This window comes from Aquarana catesbeiana, linkage group LG12 (assembly GCF_042186555.1).
Source record: "Aquarana catesbeiana isolate 2022-GZ linkage group LG12, ASM4218655v1, whole genome shotgun sequence".
NCBI classification, from domain to species: Eukaryota; Metazoa; Chordata; class Amphibia; order Anura; family Ranidae; genus Aquarana; species Aquarana catesbeiana.
The window spans coordinates 176,702,044-176,723,840 of record NC_133335.1 but is presented as its reverse complement, the minus strand read 5'-3'; the positions used below and the strand labels follow the sequence as shown (position 1 = coordinate 176,723,840).

Genomic DNA, 21,797 nt, shown 5'->3' with positions numbered 1-21,797 from the left:
GGTGCTTACCTCTAATTAAGCATAAAAAAAAAAAAACATTCCCACGTTAAAAGCCGCACTCCCTGCACTGCATGGGTAAAATGCTTGTTAAGTCTAGGAGTAGAGCCCCCATTTCTTGCTCCGGTAGGTATCTACCACGCTGTACAACCGGTCAGCCAAAGCCACTGCTCCACGGCATTCCAGATGTCTGTTGCATTTCTGCATTGCATGTGAGGATGGCAAGAACTTGCCTACAACTATGAGAATGGTAATGAGGAGAAGAGCACCAGAACTTGCCAGAATGAGGAATAAGTTAAATAGTACAGCTTTTTCCTGTATTTCTAGACATAAAGAATAATTCCAGACACGGGTATATTATACAGTTACATTGGTTCAGCTCAGGCCAATATAACTATGTATATACCATACCTGTATATACCATACCTGGCTGATCCCCCTGGAAGCTGGAAATTACATAGATAGACAGTGATCTCCTCTTGCTTCCAATTCTGAGGCAAATTGGTTGCACTCCTGCTTATTAAACACATCTGGAGGATAGCTGCTTGGCACTTTCTGAATGAATGCAAATCATTCTCTGATTGGACGAGATGGGGTGATGACATCATACTCTTCACCTCTTCCAATCAGAGGTAGATTTGCATTCTTTCAAAAAATGCAAGGTTTTCTTTGAATGGCGCTAGTGTTGAGCAGCCAACCTCCTGGATCCACAATGCATCAGGCCAACCACTCACCATCGGACTCAGAAGCAAGTGGGGATCACTGGAGTAGCAGTGTCTACTACAGGGATTTTCAGCTTCCAGGGGCATTGGCCAGGTATGATATATACATATTTACATGTGGCTATGATATCTGATCTAGGGCTACAAAGGTTTGCCATTTCACTGGGGTGGGGGCATGGTTTCCTCCTCAACTGTCCCTCTTTTTGGTCTGAGAAATAGACTACTATAAAAAAAGATACTAGTTTAATACCAAAGTGTTATCCTACATTAACCAGTTCCCAGTGGCTTTGTTATCCTTACTGGACATCATATGACATCCTGTGAGGACGCGCTGAGCGCAGGGCCGCACAGCGGCGCGATCTGTCATCAGTCGTGTCCACGGGACACGGGCAATGACCAGACTACCGGCTCCTTGCCGGTACCACCAATCACAGCAGGTCACATGACAGTTGTACACAATGTATAAATAAATTAAATAATGATATTTGAAGCGCTTCACAATGTGCATAAAAAATGAATATATATGAATAAATATAAATAAATAAATATAAATACTCAAATAAATCCAGCGGTGAATAAAAATTCCTAAAAAATCCAGCAATCAAAATAGTGTAAAATTAAAAAATTAGTGCCACCAAATGTGTAAAAAAATCCACATAAAAAATCAACATAAAAATAAATATATAGGGATGTATCCAGAAGGTTCAATTATACAAGTGTAGAATGCAATTGGTATAAAGCTTTGATCCAGTCCCACTAGCAAAGCTGTTTAAAAACACTTGCTTAATTAAGGTGCTCATTGACATTTATAGTAACAATGTTTCTTTTGCTTCTGTTCACAACCAATGTGAGAATCATAAACAGATCTCATTTGACAGGCAGATAAGAGAAAAAAACAATCATTGTGCAATAGTTAGGATACCAAGGTACACAGGCAAACTTCAATCCACTCACGTGTGCCTTATAATGATAAGGCATATGCAGGTTTTACTATAGCAGTCAGCCGCCTTAGACAGAACTGCTTGTCAAATGAGATCTGTTTATGATTCTCACATTGGTTGTGAACAGAAGCAAAAGAAACATTGTTACTATAAATGTCAATGAGCACCTTAATTAAGCAAGTGTTTTTAAACAGCTTTGCTAGTGGGACCGGATCAAAGCTCTATACCAATCGGATTCTACACTTGTATAATTGAACCTTCTGAATACATCCCTATATATTTATTTTTATGTTGATTTTTTATGTGGATTTTTTTACACATTTGGTGGCACTAATTTTTTAATTTTACACTATTTTGATTGCTGGATTTTTTAGGAATTTTTATTCACCGCTGGATTAATTTGAATATTTATATTTATTTATTTATATTTGTTCATATATATTCATTTTTTATGCACATTGTGAAGCGCTTCAAATATCATTATTTAATCTTTTTAAGTGACTCTGAAAACACTCTCTTTTGATAGCAGCCTCACTTGGTTTTATGTGTAATTATCAGCTATTTAGCATCACAGCGCTTTGTGTTTTATATATATATTTTTTTTGTACACAATGTATGACTTTCTTTCATGCCATCCTTTGTGTACAATTGTGTTGCTAGCTGTGATTGGCGATTTGATCCCATGGTACAGACAGGGCCAATCACAGCCCATCTGAACCAAGTCATTAGCTTTGACCAATCACAGCTAATCAAAACAAAACATACTGAATAATTCAATTTAATTCAGTAAAATGCTTGCTTATAGCAATGTAATTCACTGCTATAAGCAAACATAATATATATATATACAAAAAAAAATCCTGATTACTTCCCCAGAGTAGTACAATGTAAACATTATATTGCTCTGGTCATAGTGTATTAAATTTTCTTTTTTTTTTTTTTTCGTACTGTCACCAGTCAGTGTCCCTGATCACTGCCACACCAGATATATGATGAGGCTGTACTGCTCTGGTGTAGTATGTAAAAAAAAAAGAATTGTAATTTTTTTTATTTTTTTTATTCCTTCATTTTCCAAAAAAAAAAAAAGAAAAAATTACAACTTCAAAAAACACACTATGCCTCTTACTAATAACCTTGGACTGTCTACGTTCTAAAAAGGGGTCATTTGGGATTTATTTCTACTGTCCGGGCATTTATGGGCCTCAAGAAATGAGATTGTCTGTCAGTACATCAGGACTGATCAATTTTCAGATATATATACCATAGTTTGTGGACTCTATAACTTTCCTACAGACTAAATAATATACACTGATTTGGGTTATTTTCACCAAAGAAATGTAGCAGAATACATTTTGGGCTAAATATATAAAGAACAATTATTTTTTTGCAAAATGTTTTAACAGAAACAAAGAAAATGCATTTTTTTTTTCAAAATTTTCAGTCTTTTTTTCATTTAATTGAAGTGGTTAAACCTTTCATTCAGCCTCTAAATTATCATACTTGTTCATTTTAGGAGGAGTATAAAGGTAAAGTAGATGTGAAAACCACTTATTGGTGTAGCACTGTCCCCGTAGGGCTTACTCAATGTTGACTTCATAGGCCTCTCTCTGGTTACCTGCAGCTGGTTGTCAATAGTTCCCACTAAGATGCAGAGGTTCCCCCACTTAGGTGCAGAGGGTTCCCACTTAGGTACAGGGGTTTCCTGCTATGTGGCTGAGGGTTCCTGCTATGCTGCTAGGGATTCCCACTTGGTTGCTTAGGATTTCCCCCTATGTTGCTAGGAGTTCCCGCTGGATTGCTGAGAGCTCCCACTTGTTCCACCCTTACTCCCGCTTGCTCGTTACTCAAAGACCAGTCGAGGTTATTTGGGTTTTTGGATTTTATTTGGAACTTGGATGGGAGAAGGGATGAGTGGGATACTCCAACTGCAACTATTCACAATAGATATGGACAACTCTCACTTGACCTCACCAGTTCATAAGTGGAAGCAGACACACTGCTTTAACCATACACCCACATGTATCTTTAAGGTAAGGGTTAAGGGTTAAGTCTTTTTGCTCTCACTAGCAGCAGACTTGATGCACTAAGTTATCTTCAGGACACTCTCTAGCATCCTCTACTGACACCCATCCACTGACTCTTCTAGCTGAAGGGGGCGACCCTCACTCGACAGGCCCCAAAGACACAGATCTGTACTCACAGTAGGCAGTCTCAGATCCTTCCTGGTGTCTCCCTTCCAGTCAGCTCTGCAGGACCTCTGGGTTCAGCTTCTCTCTCTCTAGGTGCTTGGGATGACCCCCCAGATCTGCACGGCCCCCTCCATGGAGGAGAAGGCAGCCGCCCCTCTCCCTCCTGGGCTCTGTTCCCCGGCTCAACTCACCCTGAGCACACTCTGGCTTTTTATGCAGTATCCCACAATGCAATGCAGCACTTTCCTTCTGCCAATTGCCAGGGCTGTAACAAAACCTGTGCACTCACTTGCCAGGTCCCCTCCCACTGTCCAATATGCCTCCCTATTGGACCAGTGGGGGACAGTCAGAACAAGCTGAGCTGCACCTGAGTACAATGAGCAGACCTAACCAATAGATCCTGCTTCCTGGTAGGCAGAGAGTTTTTCCTAACCATCTTCCTGGTAAGCAGAAAGATCAAAAACGATACTCTCTTCTAGCACCTACCTAGGAGGGTGCTACATTGGTTTTATCAAACCTTAGTTATGTATTCATTCTTTGTGGTTGACTTAACTGGCGGCATGACGGAGATATGTCCTATGTCTATATACCTTATGCTAAATGGTGTTGTCTTCTTCATCATGTAAACGGCAGAATGTAGGAACGGCACAACAAACAATTAGAAGGGGATAGTAAGTATAAATATGACACTGCCAACATCAGTGAAACATTAGAGAATATGGTTGTAGGCCCAAGTATCCAGGGTTGGTAGAGAACCCTGATCCCATCCATCCAAAGTAGTGCTTATTAGTTTTTTACTCCAAGATTTGTTGCTTCATTGCGTCAAGTGTATATTCCATTTTCCTTAAGAAAGGTGGAAGCAAAAAGAAGACAAAATGTAGAACATGCCCATATCACGGTGTCCAATGTAACTGGTAAAAAAACTCAACTAGTAGCATTACTGAAATCCCATATGAATAACCATAGGATACCTTCTGTAAGCATGTACTGTATATACTGTAAACAAAATATAAAACCAGGGCAAGGGTTTCATATACGGTGCTGAAGCAAACTAAATATTATTTGGTAAGGGTTTACATGTACTTTAACTCTTTTCATCCACAGCTTGTGTCCAAAGGTGTCCTACAATGGCAGTGTCCAGTTCACAGCTACTAAATCCATCATAATAGCTGCCACAATGTGAAGAAACAGTGTGTATTTTCCAGCTGGTCTGCTTGAGACATGAAGAGAGAGACGGAAATACCTTAGCCAGCAGCTGGTAAAATCCTCAATATCTCAACGAGGGGACAGGCAGTTCATAATAAACATAGCCTTAAAGATAAAATAACCCTTTATATATTAAAGTACCTCTTTCTTCATGTACAGCCAAGGGTCAGAGTATTCCAGTTTGCTAGTAAAGGGAGTTGGAACGCTCACTCTCCGGCTAGACCTGTGCCTAAGCCAGACCATGAAGCCAGCAGAAGGAAGGGTCTAGGCACTGGAGAACAATTACATTTGTTTCAGGATATAAAGGATCTGGTGAGAACTTCTTCTAAGTGCTATTAAATCAGCATGGGCAGATTTAGATTTGATTATTCATGTAACTAATAATTAGAGTAGTTTCCCAATAATAAATTTGACTTTGGAACCCGAGTTGGATTGACTGGATCAGTCAGTGGTCGTGGATGGGTGTTTGTATGGGCAGATAGGAAGAAATCCCTTCCAATGGGTTGTGCCCAATGGTGGATTGTGGTGATGGACTCTCCTGGGTTTGGGCTGCTACCTCCCCTGTACGGCCTTATGGTCATCATTTCAGCATGTAGACTTGCATAGGAAGGAAGCTACCTCTGCAACTATAGCCAGGACCCTGCCATCCCGCTTCCTTGGAATCTTATGATTAATGTAACCATCATGGGAACCTTTACCATCCAAAAGTACACAGCAACAGCCCTGAAGAAGGGGGAGTCCTTTCCCCCGAAACACGTTGGCTTGATGTACGTTAATACTTTTAATAAACTGTGAACAATACTATAGAACAGGGGTCTTCAAACTATGGCCCTCCAGTTGTTCAGAAACTACAATTCCCATCATGCCTAGACATGTCTGTGAATATCAGAGTTTTACAATGCCCTAATATATATAGAATAGCTCAATTCTAGTGAGGAATTGGAGAAATCACCCACATTCCTAATAAAGCATACAAATAGCAAAACAAAAACCCTATGGCAAGACTTTGAAAGGTGATGACTCCAAAAATTGCACACAAAAGAAGTATAACATTTATAAGAATTTAATAATACAAAATTTCTAAAAAGATAGATACATGGAAAGTTTTTATCACAGATTGACAAGTTCAATATAGTATAACCACATGAGATCATACAAAACCACTTTGTTTACATCACTCTTGTGCAAATGTACAGAGGGAAAATCTACGCGTTTCAAGATTATGCGTCATTCCTCTTCATCAGGAGCAAGTGGTATAAGAGTTTTTGTTATCACTTTCTCCTGATGAAGAGGAATGACGCATAATCTTGAAACGCGTAGAGTTTGACTCTGTACATTTGCACAAGAGTGATGTAAGCTAAGTGGTTTTGTATGATCTCATGTGGTTATACTATATTGAACTTGTCAATCTGTGATACAAACTTTCCATGTATTTCCATGTAATTTTGTATTATTAAATTCATATAAATTTTATACTTCTTTTGTGTGCATACACAATTTTTGGAGTCATCACCTTTCAAAGTCCCGCCAGAGGGTTTTTGTTTTGCTATTTGTATACAATGCCCTAACAGGACGTGTAGTTCCTCAACAGCTGGAGGGCCGTAGTTTGAAAATCCCTGCTATAGAAGTTGCATTTCTCTGGACACCGAGCAGTCCTTCCTCCCTATCCAATTGATGAATTTGAAGAAACTGTAGGCTGCAATAGGGCCTTTCTTAGTGAACATACATATTACTGCACCTCTGAATTGTTCTCTAAGTAATAAATACATGAGACTTGCTGACTGGATCATCCAGAGACTATGGTAGCAAAATGGTGCGACCTTTATTACAAGATTCAAGTCAACCAATCAGTTTTCCCCACCATCAAATGATCAGCTAGAGGCTCCATACCTGAAAAAGTTCTAAGGTGTCCATAGACATTTAGGACTTCAAATGTTCCTGTCCAATGTTTTTATTGGGAAAAAAAACAGTATGTAATAGCCATTATTAAAATAAAACAAATAACATATTCAGTTAAATGATTAATTTAGGCACTAAGGCTTATGTTGCAGGTACATACAGGAGCCAATAAAAGTAGCGCCTAAGGAAAAGAGTGAGTATATCAGGAATATCAAATGTACTCTGGCGACATGAATTATTCTTCTGTGGATATGACTCATTATAGACTTGGGCATTGCGCACAATTATAGAGCATTATGGCGGTGACCCAAATGTAACTTACACAAGGAAGAGATAGGGTGGAGAATGGTGGAAAAAGCAACTTTTTATAACACTCTGCAGATTGGGTCAGTGGGTCTACTTTAAGAAGGTGTTTATCAAAATGTGTAGGCTTTAGATACAGTAGGTAGGCCTTAAAGAGGAGTCACCCTCCCCCCCCAAAAAAAAAGCAAAATTAAAAGTCAGCAGCTGCAAATGTGGTATTAAGTGTAAAGTGCGCTGTCAAAACTAAGTGTAAAAATTCATAGAATTATATACAAATACCAAATGTGTGTAAACAATTGATACAAAATGACAAAAAAAACTTGAAACAAACCAGTGTAACAAAGCCTGAAAAAGCTGTCCTGAAATGAAAGAAAAAAATGTATTGGTGCAAAAAACCTCTAATAAGTTAGTTCAAAATGTTGATTATGTTAAAAATCACCTTAACAACAATAAAATATGTGCATAAAAAATTAGTCCATCTGTGAATCAACTGCTAGATCCAATGAAAATGTCCATCCAAAACAATACAATAGTAAAGGTTCAGTGCAAACATATCCAAAAATACTTCACCACCATGCTGAGGAATAAATAGATGGTAGCTTACCAGATCCGAAGATCCTAAAAGGATCTATATACGCGTGTCTCCACACTGGGAAATCAGCTGTTTGTTTCAAGTTTTTTGTCATTTTGTATCAATTGTTTACACACATTTGGTAATTCAGTTTTGACAGCGCACGTTACACTTAATACCACATTTACCACATCCCACCAATCCAGGGATTTTTTTCAGTGTTGCAGCCTTTCATTATATTGGCCAAGCGCACCCTTTTTTAGTAACTGCTACAAATACTGTAGCTGCTGACTTTTACTATTGGGGTACTTACCTGTTCAGGCATCCAGCAGCGTCCTCACCCAAGCCGATTCTTGAATCGACTCTCTGGTGCTGCCACCGCCATCTTGGCTAAGGGGAAACTTGCGGCTTCACAGCCGGTTTCCTACTGCGCACACGCAAATCGTGCTGCGCTATCTTAATGGGCTGCTGTGAGGGGGAAGGAGGAGGGGCAGAACTCTTCCAGCTCACTTCACCGTGGCTAACTGAGCCGGAAGTAGGTACCTGTCAAATCTAGGTAACCCCCCAAGGTGCCAAATTTGGCAAATGAGGGGGGGAAGGAGGCAGACAAGCGGAGCTTCCCCTTTTGGGTAGAGATCCACTTTAAGTAGTAGGTAGATAAAGAATTCAAAAGTTGTTTCAAGTGAACTAATACCGCTACAATCACCTCAAATAATCTGATTGAAATTTTTGTGATGTGAGCAGCATTCCTTGCACTTGCCGACCAGCTGCTGCAGTTTTACTGCGGCGGAATGGCACGGCTGAGCGAAACGTTATGTTACGTCGCTTCGCCCTGTGGCCACTAGGGGCGCGTGCACGCCGCCGGGGGCACTCGTGCGCGCACGCTGCTCGCCCCCGGAGCGAGTGCCCGGCGGGCGCGCCCACCTCCCGCGAATGCTCGTGACACAGTGAGAACTGGAAACTGTGTATGTAAACACACAGATCCCGGTTCTCTGAGGGGAGAAGAGACTGACCGTGTGTTCATACAAAGTATGGACAGCGATCTGTCATCTCCCCTAGACAGTCCCATCCCCCCTTCAGTTAGAACACACACTAGGGAACACATTTAACCCCTTGATCTCCCCCTAGTGTTAACCCCTTCCCTGCCAGTGACATTTATACAGTAATCAGTGAATTTTTATAGCACTGATCGCTGTATAAATGCCAACGGTCCCAAAAATGTGTCAAAAGTATCTGATGTGTCCGCCATAATGTCACAGTCCCGATTAAAATCGCAGATCGCCGCCATTACTAGTAAAAAAAAAAATAATAAAAATGCTATAAATCTATCCCCTATTTTGTAGACGCTATAACTTTTGCACAAACCAATCAATATACGCTTATTGCGATTTTTTTTTTACCAAAAATATGTAGCAGAATACATATCGGCCTAAACTGAGAAAAAAATAGCTTTTTTTAAAAAAAAATTGGGGATATTTATTATAGCAAAAAGTACAAAATATTGTGTTTTTTTTTAAATTGTCGCTCTTTTTTTGTTATAGCGCAAAAAATAAAAAACGCAGAGATGATCAAATACCACCAAAAGAAAGGTCTATTTGTGGGAAAAAAGAAAAAAGAACGTCGATTTTGTTTGAGTGTAACGTCACACGACCGCGCAATTGTCAGTTAAAGTGAAGCAGTGCCGAATTGCGCAATTGTCAGTTAAAGTGAAGCAGTGCCGAATCGCAAAAAATGGCCTGTTCATCCAGCAACCAAATCTTCCAGGGCTGAAGCGGTTAACACCGCCACCATTTTCACGTAGCCTCATAGAGAGTCTGCTGTTTTTAAGCACATTATACCTGACCTATAGACTTGCATTAAGAGATAGCAATGGTAAACCACAACCATAGAGGAGGACTGCTAAGAAGGAAGCAAAGTCTGCATAGGCAATATGCCAATATTGATGCAGTCATGTATATTTACTATCTATACTTAAAGCAGAGCTCCATTTGTAAAAAAAAAAAATAAAGTCAGCAGCTACAAATACTGTAGCTGCTGACTTTTAATATAAGGACACTTACAGTACCTGTCTAGGGATCCCACGATGTCGGCACCCCAAGCCAATTCGTCCATCGGCTTTGGGTGCAGGCGCTGGCATTGAAAGTAAGCCAGTTTCCTACTGCGTATGCGCAAGTTGTGCCGCGCTTTCTGAATGGTCCCGACGTATTCTGGGACACACACAGGTCCCCAGAAGGCAGTGGGGGGAAGAAGGAGGGGCCGGGTATGTTGTAGATCGCCGTGCGGCGATCTTACCCGTAAGTGGGAACGGGTACCTGTCAAAACGTGGCAGTGGAAGGGGGGGGTGGAGCTCCGCTTTAAAGCAATATTACAGAGTTACTAAACCCAGGACCCTGCATTCATTATATCTGGTCTCCCATGGTACACAGAACATGGAAATGTAATTATTTTTGTAAAACTGCTAAATACCTTTTCTCATCAGCGGTATACAGCAGTCTTGTGATTTCTATCAGTGTCTGCTTAAAGCTTGTAGGAGGAGTTTTCATTCTTCTGTGATTGTCCTATGAGGCTGCATGGCCCTGACCCTCTGTCTGGACAGTGCTGATTGGCCCTGTGCTAATCACATAAACCCTCCCAAGAAAAAAAAAACCTCTCTAGCAATACACACCAAACTCCAAACTCCATTCTTATGGAATTCTGTCTCTGACTTATCAGGAATTCTTAAGCTGGCCATACATTCTACAATTTTCTTGTTCAATTTCCTTTAGATTTACCTTCAACTATGTAGTGTGAGGGCCTACCAGATTGCATACAATTTGAAAGTGTTTAGATCTGACCTCATATTATATGGTATTGGTAAATCTAAAGGAAATTTGTACAAGAAAACCGTATAATATTTGGCCAGCCTTTGATGTGATGGCTGCATTCGTTTTTTTTTTTTTTTTTAGGCTGCTTTCTTTCTATTTCCATTCAGCCAGCAAGTCTGTTATTTTTTACAAGCTCTCCAGCAGAATATAGCAGTTTACATGGATGAGACAAACCACTTAACACTGGCAGGGGTGGTTAAAATAATCAACTTTTGTTTATTCATGTAAAATCTTTATCCTAAAAGGAAAAAAAACACTGTAACTGCTTATCAAGTGCGTGCCAGAGTTTGACTTCCATTTTGTTAGTGTATCTAAATCTGATAATACATTTAACACCCCCCCGACTGACAATCTTTCTGTCTGCTGTGCCTCCTGTGCTCATTCCTTCAGAGTTGTGTCTCACTAATATAGGAGGTGTGTTACTGGCCAGATCACCAGGTGAAAACAGAGGAAAAAAGGAAAAAAAGGAAAACTAATGCGGTCACCACATCTAATGATTGGCAAGCTGCAATATATACCATTTTTGGTTTTAATACTGCTCTAAAAATAAGGATTCTAAAAAAAGTGGCACTGCCTGTTAACAATAAGCTGGTCACATTATATCCAAGGCTGGGTTCACACCTGTCTGTGTCAGCTTTTGTCCATTTTTTAACATGCATCGTACATGCATTTTTCTTATTGTACTGGAAATCACAGCACATGAAATGCACAAAATATCAGACATGCCTTATTTTTTACGACGAAGCTCAACAAGCATATGTGAACGACCTCATGGGAATCAGTGTATTTTTATGAGACGTGAGTTTTTATGGAATGCAAAATGCAAATAAAAATGTACAGGTGTGAACCAGGCCAAACAAACAAAATGTAAAGACTGTAGTTTAGGAATAAATAAAACATGCATGCACAAAATAAACAAAAAAAAAACAACTTTGTAAAGCACCACTTAATTTAAATAGTAGGTCCCCTGAAAGTCATGGCTCTCTGTTATGTAAATTGTGACGGGCGTCTGTAGTAACTGGTTTTGGTCTACCTCTTCCTACCTTCTCTGCCTGAGGGTCCATGCAAACTGGTCTCAAAAAACATTGCTTCTTCAGGTGTTTTGTGTTTTGCTTGTAGAAGCAGCTCAATGTTATCCTATGTGTTCATGCACATTAGGATAATCAATTATTCTAGCGATCAAAAGGGTAGTCACCAGACCAGGACAATGTGTGTGGCCTATATTTCCTCTGGAACAATGCTTAAGTGAAACTGAGGAAGGGGGTGCATCCACGAAACGCGTCGAGATCCCTAACAGTCTGGTCACTCTTTGCCACACTGGATGGCCGTCAGAGATTTTTGTTATGCATGTTACTGCTGTCCTTTGGCAGTATTCAATCGGCTATTTGAGTTTTTCTTTTCTAGTAAATCTCGGGTAATGCACTAGGCGTTTTTGCCCCCTGTGTGTTCTTATGCACATTACAATGTTTATAGACATATTTTAAGCTCAGCATTTAGAGGTATGTAGGCAGGTGCAGTCTACCTTCTCCTCTACAGGTGACGATCACCCACAGCGGCCGTGCAGCTGATGATAAAGTCAACCTGAACATAATTCCATAATGCTTTCCTGAGTCACTGAGGAAGATATCTGATTTGATGCTGCTGCCCCATGTGACTCTGGCAGCCATCTTGGGTCAGACAGAGCCTATTAACCACATCCCGCCCAAGGACATTATATGACGTCCTGGACTTTGAGTTGATATATCTGAATGATGTTTGCAGCTACAGGCATCATTTAGATATCTTTTTCAGTCTGCGATTCCCTGCAAAGTAAAACCATCATAGCAGCTGTTTAGCTGCTTTATTGCTTTTACAGGTGTTGGGAGGGGAAGCCCCCCCCCCCAGTGCTTCTATGGGCTTGCCCGTGCGATCGGGGAGCCAGAAGAGTGAATACGCTGGTGATGGCGGTTTACCATAGAGTTGGCCGTGAACCAGATGGTGCTCAGGCATCTCTATGACCCTCGGAGGCCAGAAGTGGCATCATGACGTCAGTTCCAGCGCCTGCAGTTGTAAACACTGACTTTTTTTTTTTTTTTTCGCTGGAAACCCTGAGATCAATATTTTTTTGATCTCAGGCTTTCCAGCATAGAGGAGAGATGTGGGGACTTATAGGGCCGTAAAGAGGACCTGCCATGCCCTGTTCCTATTACAAGGGATGTTTATATTCCTTGTCATATAAATAAAAGTGATCAAAAAAGAAAAAAAATGAAAGGGAAAGTGTAAAAAGAAAAAAAGAAATAGAAAATTAAACATTAAATTTTTCTTTTTTAAAGCGCCCCCATCCCCTCATGCTTGCACGCAGAAGCGAACACATATGTAGGTCGTGCCTGCATATATAAACGGCATTCAAACCACACATGTGACGTTTGGAACCATTCCACGAGTGTGCGCAGTTTTAAAGCATGACATGTTAGGTATCTACCGTATTTACTCGGCATAACATCATCTTTCACATTATACAAAAAAAATGGGGTAAATATTGTGTTTTGTTATTTTTTAATTCATGAAAGTGTTTTTTTGTTTCCAAAAAAAAAAAAAAAATAGCATTTGAAAAATTGCTGCGCAAATACCGTGTGACATAAAAAATTGCAACAACTTCCATTTTATTCCCTAGGGTCTCTTTTAAAAATATATATATAATGTTTGGGGGTTCTGAGTAATTTTCTAGCAAAAAAAAATGATTTTTACAGGTAGAAACGGAATGTCAGAACTGGCCAGGTAGTATGGTTGCCACCTCATCCCTTTAAACCCGAACACATATGAATTACACAGGTTCTGAGGCTAACTGAATGCAGATAAGGCGCCAAGTGAGATTATTTCCACCTTAATCAGCCTCAAAACCTGTGTAATTCATATGTGTTCGGGTTTAAAGGGATGAAGTGGCCACCCTACCTGGTAGGGAAGTGATTAAGGCCCTGGCACCCAGGTTGGGAGCCTTTAATGCGAGTGGGTAGAATAGGGAAAGGTACCCTGCATGTTACAGACAGTACTAGTAATAGGGAAAGGTTCCTGACAAGGGGGGAAAGTGTAGGGTCCAACTTCTCTGGGCAACATCCCTCTTGGGCACATGACAGCCATGCCACATTCTGCTCTCTTAACAGATGCTGCCAGTCCACTGAAACATGCTCTCTTCATGTTGCTGGAAACCATGAGTGGACCCAGTTGGGCAGCCTTGCCATCCGGTTTGTTGTGACTGTTGCTGCATTTCCTCAATACAAGTTTTTCATTGCACCCAACTGTGTGAATTATTGCTGCTGTACCACGCTGCACCCTACCTACAGACAAAAAGGATCCTTCTAGTTTGCGTTTTTGAGAGTTTTCTGGCAGAGCAAAACGCTAAACATGCCTAAAGCCTCATACACACGATCGGACTTTCCGACGGGAAATGTTCGAGGACGGGCTGTTGTCGGTAAATCCGACTGTTTGTACACTCCATCGGACAATTGTTGGATGGCAGGTTGTCGGATATTCCGCGGACAAATGTTGGACAACAAATGTTGGATGGCAGGTTTTCACATTTCTGTTGTTGGATTTTCCAAGTGTGTGTACACAAGTCCGTCGGACAAAAGTTCAAAGTACAAACACACATGCTCGGAAGCAAGGAACGAACCAGAAGCGGTCGGTCTTGTAAACTAGGGTTTGTAATGGAGAATTAACATTCGTGACACGGCAAATTATGAAATCTAGAAATGCAGCACACAATTCTCTTCTTCTTTAATGGGATATTAATGAAGCTGCTTTGCTGGTGATACTGATGGAGTTATTGCAAACGAATTTTCAAAGGCTTTTTTTTTCTAGTTATATCAAGAATAATATTATTATGCTTTTTTTTTTTTATTTGGGCAACTTACCACAACACCATTATTATCCCGTAGTTTATAAGATCAAAGATACAACTATGTTGGTGTCCCTTGTCAATTTTACATTGTATTTTTTTAAATGTAACTGCCTGCTCCCAAACTGTCATTTGAAGGAAAACACATAGCCAAGTATTATTCTCCACAATTTTTGTGCATTAAAAAAAGAAAACAAATAAAATTAGACATGTTATCTGCCAATAGAACTTAACCAAAAAGTGCATTCTATGCATCCAAAAATATAGAAAATATACCAAATCAAATCAATTTTCAACCCAAAAATAATGTCAAAGCAATAACTCCAAGGCCAATAATAAATAACACTTTATCTCCTCTGATTCCGCAACATGTCTGGTTGACGAACGGCCGTTCAGAAATGAACTGAAAAGCACGAAATGAAAAGCGCTAAATGAAAAACGCAAAAAGAAAAGCACGAATCAACACTCACCAAACTTCTACTAACAAAAAATTAGCAGAAGGATCCCAAAGAGTGGCGCTAAAGAGCTAAAAAAGTACGTCTAGCACGTCACTACGTTCGTAATTGTTGGCCAACAATTGTGTGGCCGTGTGTATGCAAGACAAGTTTGGGCCATTGCCCTTCGGACAAAAGTCCACGGTTTTGTTGGCCAACAATCTGATCGTGTGTACAAGGCTTTACACTCCTAAACACCTGTACAAAAACGTTCTATATGAGAATCTTTTTCTTTGCCACGGGAACTGGCATTTTTTAAGCCTTAGGATGGCCATAGACTTTTCTTTTTTTTTTCTTTCATTCAGCCTGCAACAAGGTTGATGGGGGAATCCCAACTGCTGTGTTCCGACAGTGGGACCTGTAAGACATTGAATGCGTACAGTAATCCATTGAACGATTTTAGATCCGGCAGTAGAAAAAAATTGGTGATTTACACAGTACAATGAACCAATCTGGAGTCGGTTGAGCTAAGAGATGATTGCTGATTGGTTGCGATGAGATATTGTACAGTGAACATTGCTTTCAGGACTGCGTTACTAAATTAACAAATTAATTTACAGGAAAACTTTTAAGGAATTGACCATCTAGATAATGTGACAGGGGCAGATGTGAGAAGGCTGCATTCGAATGCCCCCAATAATAGGCCGAGTGAACATATGTCCGAGCCGGTACCCCCCGGTGTGTGGCTGGCTTCCTGTTGACAGCTGGCTTTTCCTCTTGCTTGATATTTTAGGAGTTCCTGCTGCCTATCAATCCATTTCCAGGATATGGTGACGTCATGACTGTAACCCGTCAGCTGCTGAATCGCCCTCCTCCCAGTACTGAGGAAGGAGATGGCACAGCTCATGGAAATAGAGAGAAAAAATCAATGACAGCAGTGTAATAGAAATATGTGGATTAGATCATTGTGGTGAAGACAAAACTCAGAAATTTGTTTCCTATTATACAATACAATATTGGTCTTTTTGCAGTGCTAAAAATACGCATTTCTTACTAGAGTGTGACAGCGGATTCCATCCCTGATCCTTTCCCTTCTTTCTTTTAAAGAGACAATAGGAGTGGATTTCCTACCATCCCTTACATGAGATTTAGGGGAGGAGGGGTGAAGCCTCCAGTTCATCATACTGCATCATCCTAGGATGGTCATTCCTGCGTCACACCATTTGATTCATAAAATATATGCAGCTACACGCTATGATCTATCCCCCACATTGAGTCTCTTCCTTGCTAACCACCCCTATAAAACTGAAGTTTAATCTGATTAGATTTTCTCTTCCGTGTTTTTTTTTCTTCCCCCCATAGCAGCACGGTAAGGAAAATTTTAAGTGAATCCTTTCCATTTGCATTACTTACCTTATTTTAGACCTAGTGATGTCATCACTGGGTCTCTGTGCTTCTGCGAGCAGATTATGGCCAGTGACAAGATGACTGATAGGGCACCCTACATTAGGCACCCTCCTAGGGACATAGCAAAACTATGGAGCATCTCCTAAAGTGGTCAGACATAAAATATGAAAGCATATCCCTCTATAGCAGGGTTTCTCAATCAGGGTTCCTCCCATAGGCGTGCGCACAGGGTGTGCCGGGGGTGCCTAGGCACACCCTTATCACCCTGTGTGATGCAGATTCCCCCTGCCGAACCCCCGTGGCAGCTGAGGCTACAGAGAAAGGGACTGGGGAATCTCTGTCCTCAGTTCCTTTCTCTGCTATTTCACCAAAGCCTCTCAATGGGGCTCCTAACAAATTGAGAAAAAATTTAAAAAATATTAAAAATAACAAAAATTATTAAAATAAAAAATATTGTAAAAAAAAATAAAAAATGATTAAAAATAATATTACCGTATACAAAAATAATTTTTAAAAAATTGTAAAAAAAAAATTAAAAAATTATTAAAAATAATATTGTACAAAAATAATTAAAAAAAATATTGTAAAAAAAATTTAAAATAATATTATACAAAAATAATTAAAAAAAATATTGTAAAAAAAATAATAGTAATTAGAAAAAAACCTGACACCATCCACTGCTCTACTGACACCACCCACTGCTCTACCGTGCATGTGTGTTTGAACTTTGGGGTGCACACCTTAATGCAATAGGCTGCGCACACCTATGGTTCCTCCAGAGGTTGCTAGGGGTTCCTTGAGCAATGAGCAGTTTTAACCTCTCAGATAAGTTCCCACTGACACCAATGATCTTTTTGGCTATCTACAAGGAGGTAATTCTTCCCAATGACCATAGTTATAAGGAGCATTCTTCCCTATGACCATCACATTAATTTATCATGAGTTGTAGATAAAATCATTTTTAGCAGGGGTTCCCTGAGGCCAGAAAGTAATTTCAAGGGTTCCTCTGTGTTGAAAAGGTTGAGAAAGGCTGCTCTATAGTGTGTACTTGTCTGAATCCAGATCACTAAGTGTCATTTCTGTCTGCTGCCTTGTTTCTCTGCTATCAGCACGAGTCACATGTGACAAGTTTTCCTGACACCAAGAGAAAAAAGGTGACAGGGGAGGGATCTCCAGAACACAGCCTATGATCGACAGCCTCAGCTCTGTGTCTGTGTGCTGTGTGAAGGGGGTGTGTCCCTTCCCTCCAATCAGGTGTCAGAAATCTCCTCACTGCGCTCTGCAGAGTAACTTCAGCTAACTGCCCCCTTTTTTCTGACTGCTCAGACAGGCTTTATAAATTATGCACTTTGAATGGCTGTAGAAAATAGAAGACTGCAGATAAACAGGTTCCACTTATGTAGGAGGAGTTGTGGCATCCCTGTGAGGCCAGTCACTTAACTGAGTATATGCAAGGGCTTACAACCACTTTAAAGAATGTGGTGTCTGCATGGTACACATTGACATATTAAAGTGCTGTCACAAATCTCCAATTTAAAGTGGCGTTCCACCCAAAAGTGGAGCTTCCGCTTTAAGGACACCTGACATGCCACATTTGGCATGTCATTTTTTTTTTGGGGGGGGGTACCTAGTTTTGACAGGTACCCAGCTCCTACTTCCATTCTGAGTGCCGCGGAACCACGAGCGGAAGTTCTCCTCTCCCCCTCCCTCCCTGCAATCTTCTGGGACACGTCACAGGTCCCAGAAGATTGCCCAGCCATTCAGGATGTGCAGCGCGACTCGCGCATGTGCAGAGTGCACCTGGCTGTGAAGCCGCAAGCTGTCACAGCCGGGTGTCCACACTTGCAATGCCGGCATCGCGGAAAGAAAAGGGAGAGAAGCGAGGCTTCGGGCGGCCGCATCGCTGGACCGTGGGACAGGTGAGTGTCTGTTTATTAAAAACTTTTACAAAAACTGTAGCTGCTGACTTTTAATAAACACAGAAATGGCTGGAACTCCTCTTTCATGAATGAACCTGGAAGTGCTCAACTCTGAGCACTTCTGGATTTGGGACTTCGGAATCCAAGAAATAGTGATCTGATAACATACAGATCGGGGACTTTGTGTCCCTAATCTGCATGGACTAGAGGTAGAGGAGGCATAATGGATAACTGGCACTACCTCCAATATTTTTATATAGGGGGCTTGTCAGCCTGTGTCTCCTAACTTCACTCTGTTATCCAACTGCATCCCATCATCAGTCCCTTCATAGGTATGCGCAGCTTATTGCATTAGGGTGTGCGCCCCAAAGCTCAAACACACACTACTCACTACTACTCACGTCACTCACCATGTTCATTCAGAAAGGGAAGGGGCTTATAAATACATATTTACCGGCCCCTTCCCTCACTCATCCTAAAACATCTCCGCAGCAACAGCCGCAGGAGAGGAGAAGAGGGAAGCCAGAAGTGCTGCAGAGGGAAGGAGTGGGGAGCCAGGGCAGTAGGGGGAATCTGTGCTGCACAGGGTGATTAGGGTGTGCCTGGGCACACCCGGCACACCCTGTGCGCACGCCTATGAGTACCTTCATTTTCCGCCCCTACAGGAGCCTCAGGTGCCTGCTTCCTCAACACATGCTGGGATTGCATCCACTGACCCCTACCTCATCACTGTGTCCTAAAGGGAGGTTGGGGTTGGCGGAAAGAACCATGGCACACAGTGGAAGTGTCAAATTCCGAAGAGACTAATAGGTCGCATTGCTGGAACAGAGGGAAGGTAGGAGACATGGGCCACCAGGGAGTTGAGCATAATACTGCTACTATTGCAATGACCTTTCCATAAGATTTTCTTTAAGCCTGACAGGTTTACTTTTTAGGGTCCATTCATATCATATGCCCATTTTTTTCAACACATGCCAACGCAAGGACCTGTATAAAAACAGGTGTGTGAATAGGAGCAGTTCACACTGGTGTGTTGAGCTTATATGCACTGGTTTGCAGTGGAGAAAGTCCTACTTGCTTTGTGCACTGGTTCAAATCATTTAGTGGAGGGGGGATTATGGTGGGGGTTTGTTCTTCAGGGGTTGGGTTTGGCCCCTTAGTTCCAGTGAAGGGAACTCTTAAGGCATCAGCATACCAAGACATTTTGGATAATTGAATGCTCCCAACTTTGTGGGAACAGTTTGGGATGGCCCCTTCCTGTTCTAACATGACTGCAGACCAGTGCACAAAGCAAGGTCCATAAAGACATGGATGAGCGCCGCAGCTTTGGGGTGAAGGAACTTGACTGACCTGCACAGAGTCCTGACCTCAACCCGATAAAACACCTTTGGGATGAATTAGAGTGGAGACTGCGAGCCAGGCCTGTTGTCACTATCAGGAAACCTGCCCTGAGAAATGTTTAGCTTCCAACTGTCCCTGATTGCAAGGGAGGGACATCAATTTGCATGTAACCATTCAGATGCGTGATTACATGTTAAAAGTGGTGGCGTCAGCTATTTATTTGTACAGCGTTCAAATTTTCTGGGCGCAGCTGCTCGCTAACAGTGTGCCTGCAGGTGAAGTTTCTCATCTGCAGATTCTTGCGGTTGAGAAGCTAATTGAATGAACCCTAATTCTTCATGGTTCTTATAAATGGGGACAAGAATGGGAGGTGTGTCCTTTGCCTTTATACTTTGTACTAGACCAGGGGTCTCAAACTGGTGGCCCTCCAGCTGTTGCAAAACTACAAGTCCCATGAGGCATTGCAAGGCTGACAGTTACAAGCATGACTCCCACAGGCAGAGGCATGATGGGACTTGTAGTTTTGCAACAGCCGGAGGGCCGCCAGTTTGAGACCCCTGTACTAGAAGGTAGCCCTCTTTCTCATTTCATAACATCAGGAGGTATAGAAGTCCATTGCAACCACTGCTGGACTGCATGCATGCAGACATTAGATGCAACAATAGCTGAAAAGAGCATTTTATTAAATGAGCATTTTATTGCAAAAAAAAATAAATCACAGCTCTTTAGCCAACTAAATGTCATTCAGCACACATTACTGCATACAGGGGATATCTCCTAAACCGTTCGGGTTTAGGTGATATCCAGGGTAGCTACAGGTAAGCATTATTATAGGCTTACTTGTAGCAAAAAGTGTGTTGTAAGGGTTTACAACCACTTTAAACCACTTTAAACCACTTAGGTTTCACAGCACTCCCCTTTTTATTATATATATATATTTATTTATTTATTTATTTATAGACTATATTGTCAAAAGTATAGGGACACCTGTCTTTACATGCCCATGAACTTAAATGGCATTCCAGTCTTAGTCCGTAGGTTTCACTACTGAGTTGGCCCACCCTTTGCAGCTATAACAGCTTCAACTCTTCTGGGAAGGCTGTCCACAAGGTTTAGGAGTGTCTATGGGGATGTTTGACCATTCTTCCAGAAGTGCATTTGTGGACGACAAGGCCTGGCTCGCAGTCACCACTCTAATTCATCCCAAAGGTGTTCTATCTGGTTTAGGTCAGGACTCTGTGCAGGCAAGTCAAGTCCCTCAACCATAAACTCGCTCATCCATGTCTTTATGGACCTTGCTTTGTGCACTGGTCCAAATTATTTGGTGGAGGGGGGATTATGGTGTGGAGTTGTTTATCAGGGGTTGGGTTTGGCCCCTTAGTTCCAGTGAAAGGAACTCTTAAGGTGTCAGCAAACCAAGACATTTTGGACAATTTCATGCACCCAACTAGGTGGAAATAGTTTGGGGATGGCCCCTTCCTGTTCCAACATGACTGCGCACCAGTGCACAAAGCAAAGTCCATAAAGACATGGATGAGTGAGTTTGGGGTTGAGGAACTTGATTGGCCTGCACAGAGTCCTGACCTCAACCCGATAGAACACCCTTGGAATGAATTAGAGCGGCCAGACCTTCTCGTCCAACATCAGTACTTACTTCACAAATACGCTTCTGGAAGAATGGTCAAACATTTTCATAGACACACTCCTAAACCTTGTGAACAGCCTTCCCAGAAGAATTGAAGCTGTTATAGCTGCAAAGGGTGGACCAACTCAATATTGAACCCTACGGACTAAGACTGGAATGCAGTAAAGTTCATGTGCGTGCAAAGGCAGGTGTCCCAATACTTTTGGTAATATAGTGTATATATACATTTTTTAAAACATTTTTGTTTTGGTGTTCAGCACCGGTGTAACCCGTGCAATGCGGGGACAAGGATTTCATTTTTTTTTTCTTCCCCTTTAAAATGCTGCCATCCGTGCACATCATACTGCTGCGGGGCTCGGCAGAGGTAATGACGTAAATAACAGTTTTAAAGGAAAATACATTTTTTTTTTCGCCATCTCGTAATATTGCAAATCTGATTTGCATCTTGCCGTACCAACCATGAAAATTAACCCATTAATAGACAG

At 41.4% G+C, this 21,797-nt stretch overlaps 1 protein-coding gene across 2 annotated transcripts in view; it reads left to right on the top strand.

Moving 5' to 3' along the window:
* Positions 1-21,797, top strand: part of SEPTIN9 (septin 9) — a 405,962-nt gene that overhangs the window by 144,836 nt on the left and 239,329 nt on the right. The gene's annotated exons all lie outside the window — the stretch shown is intronic.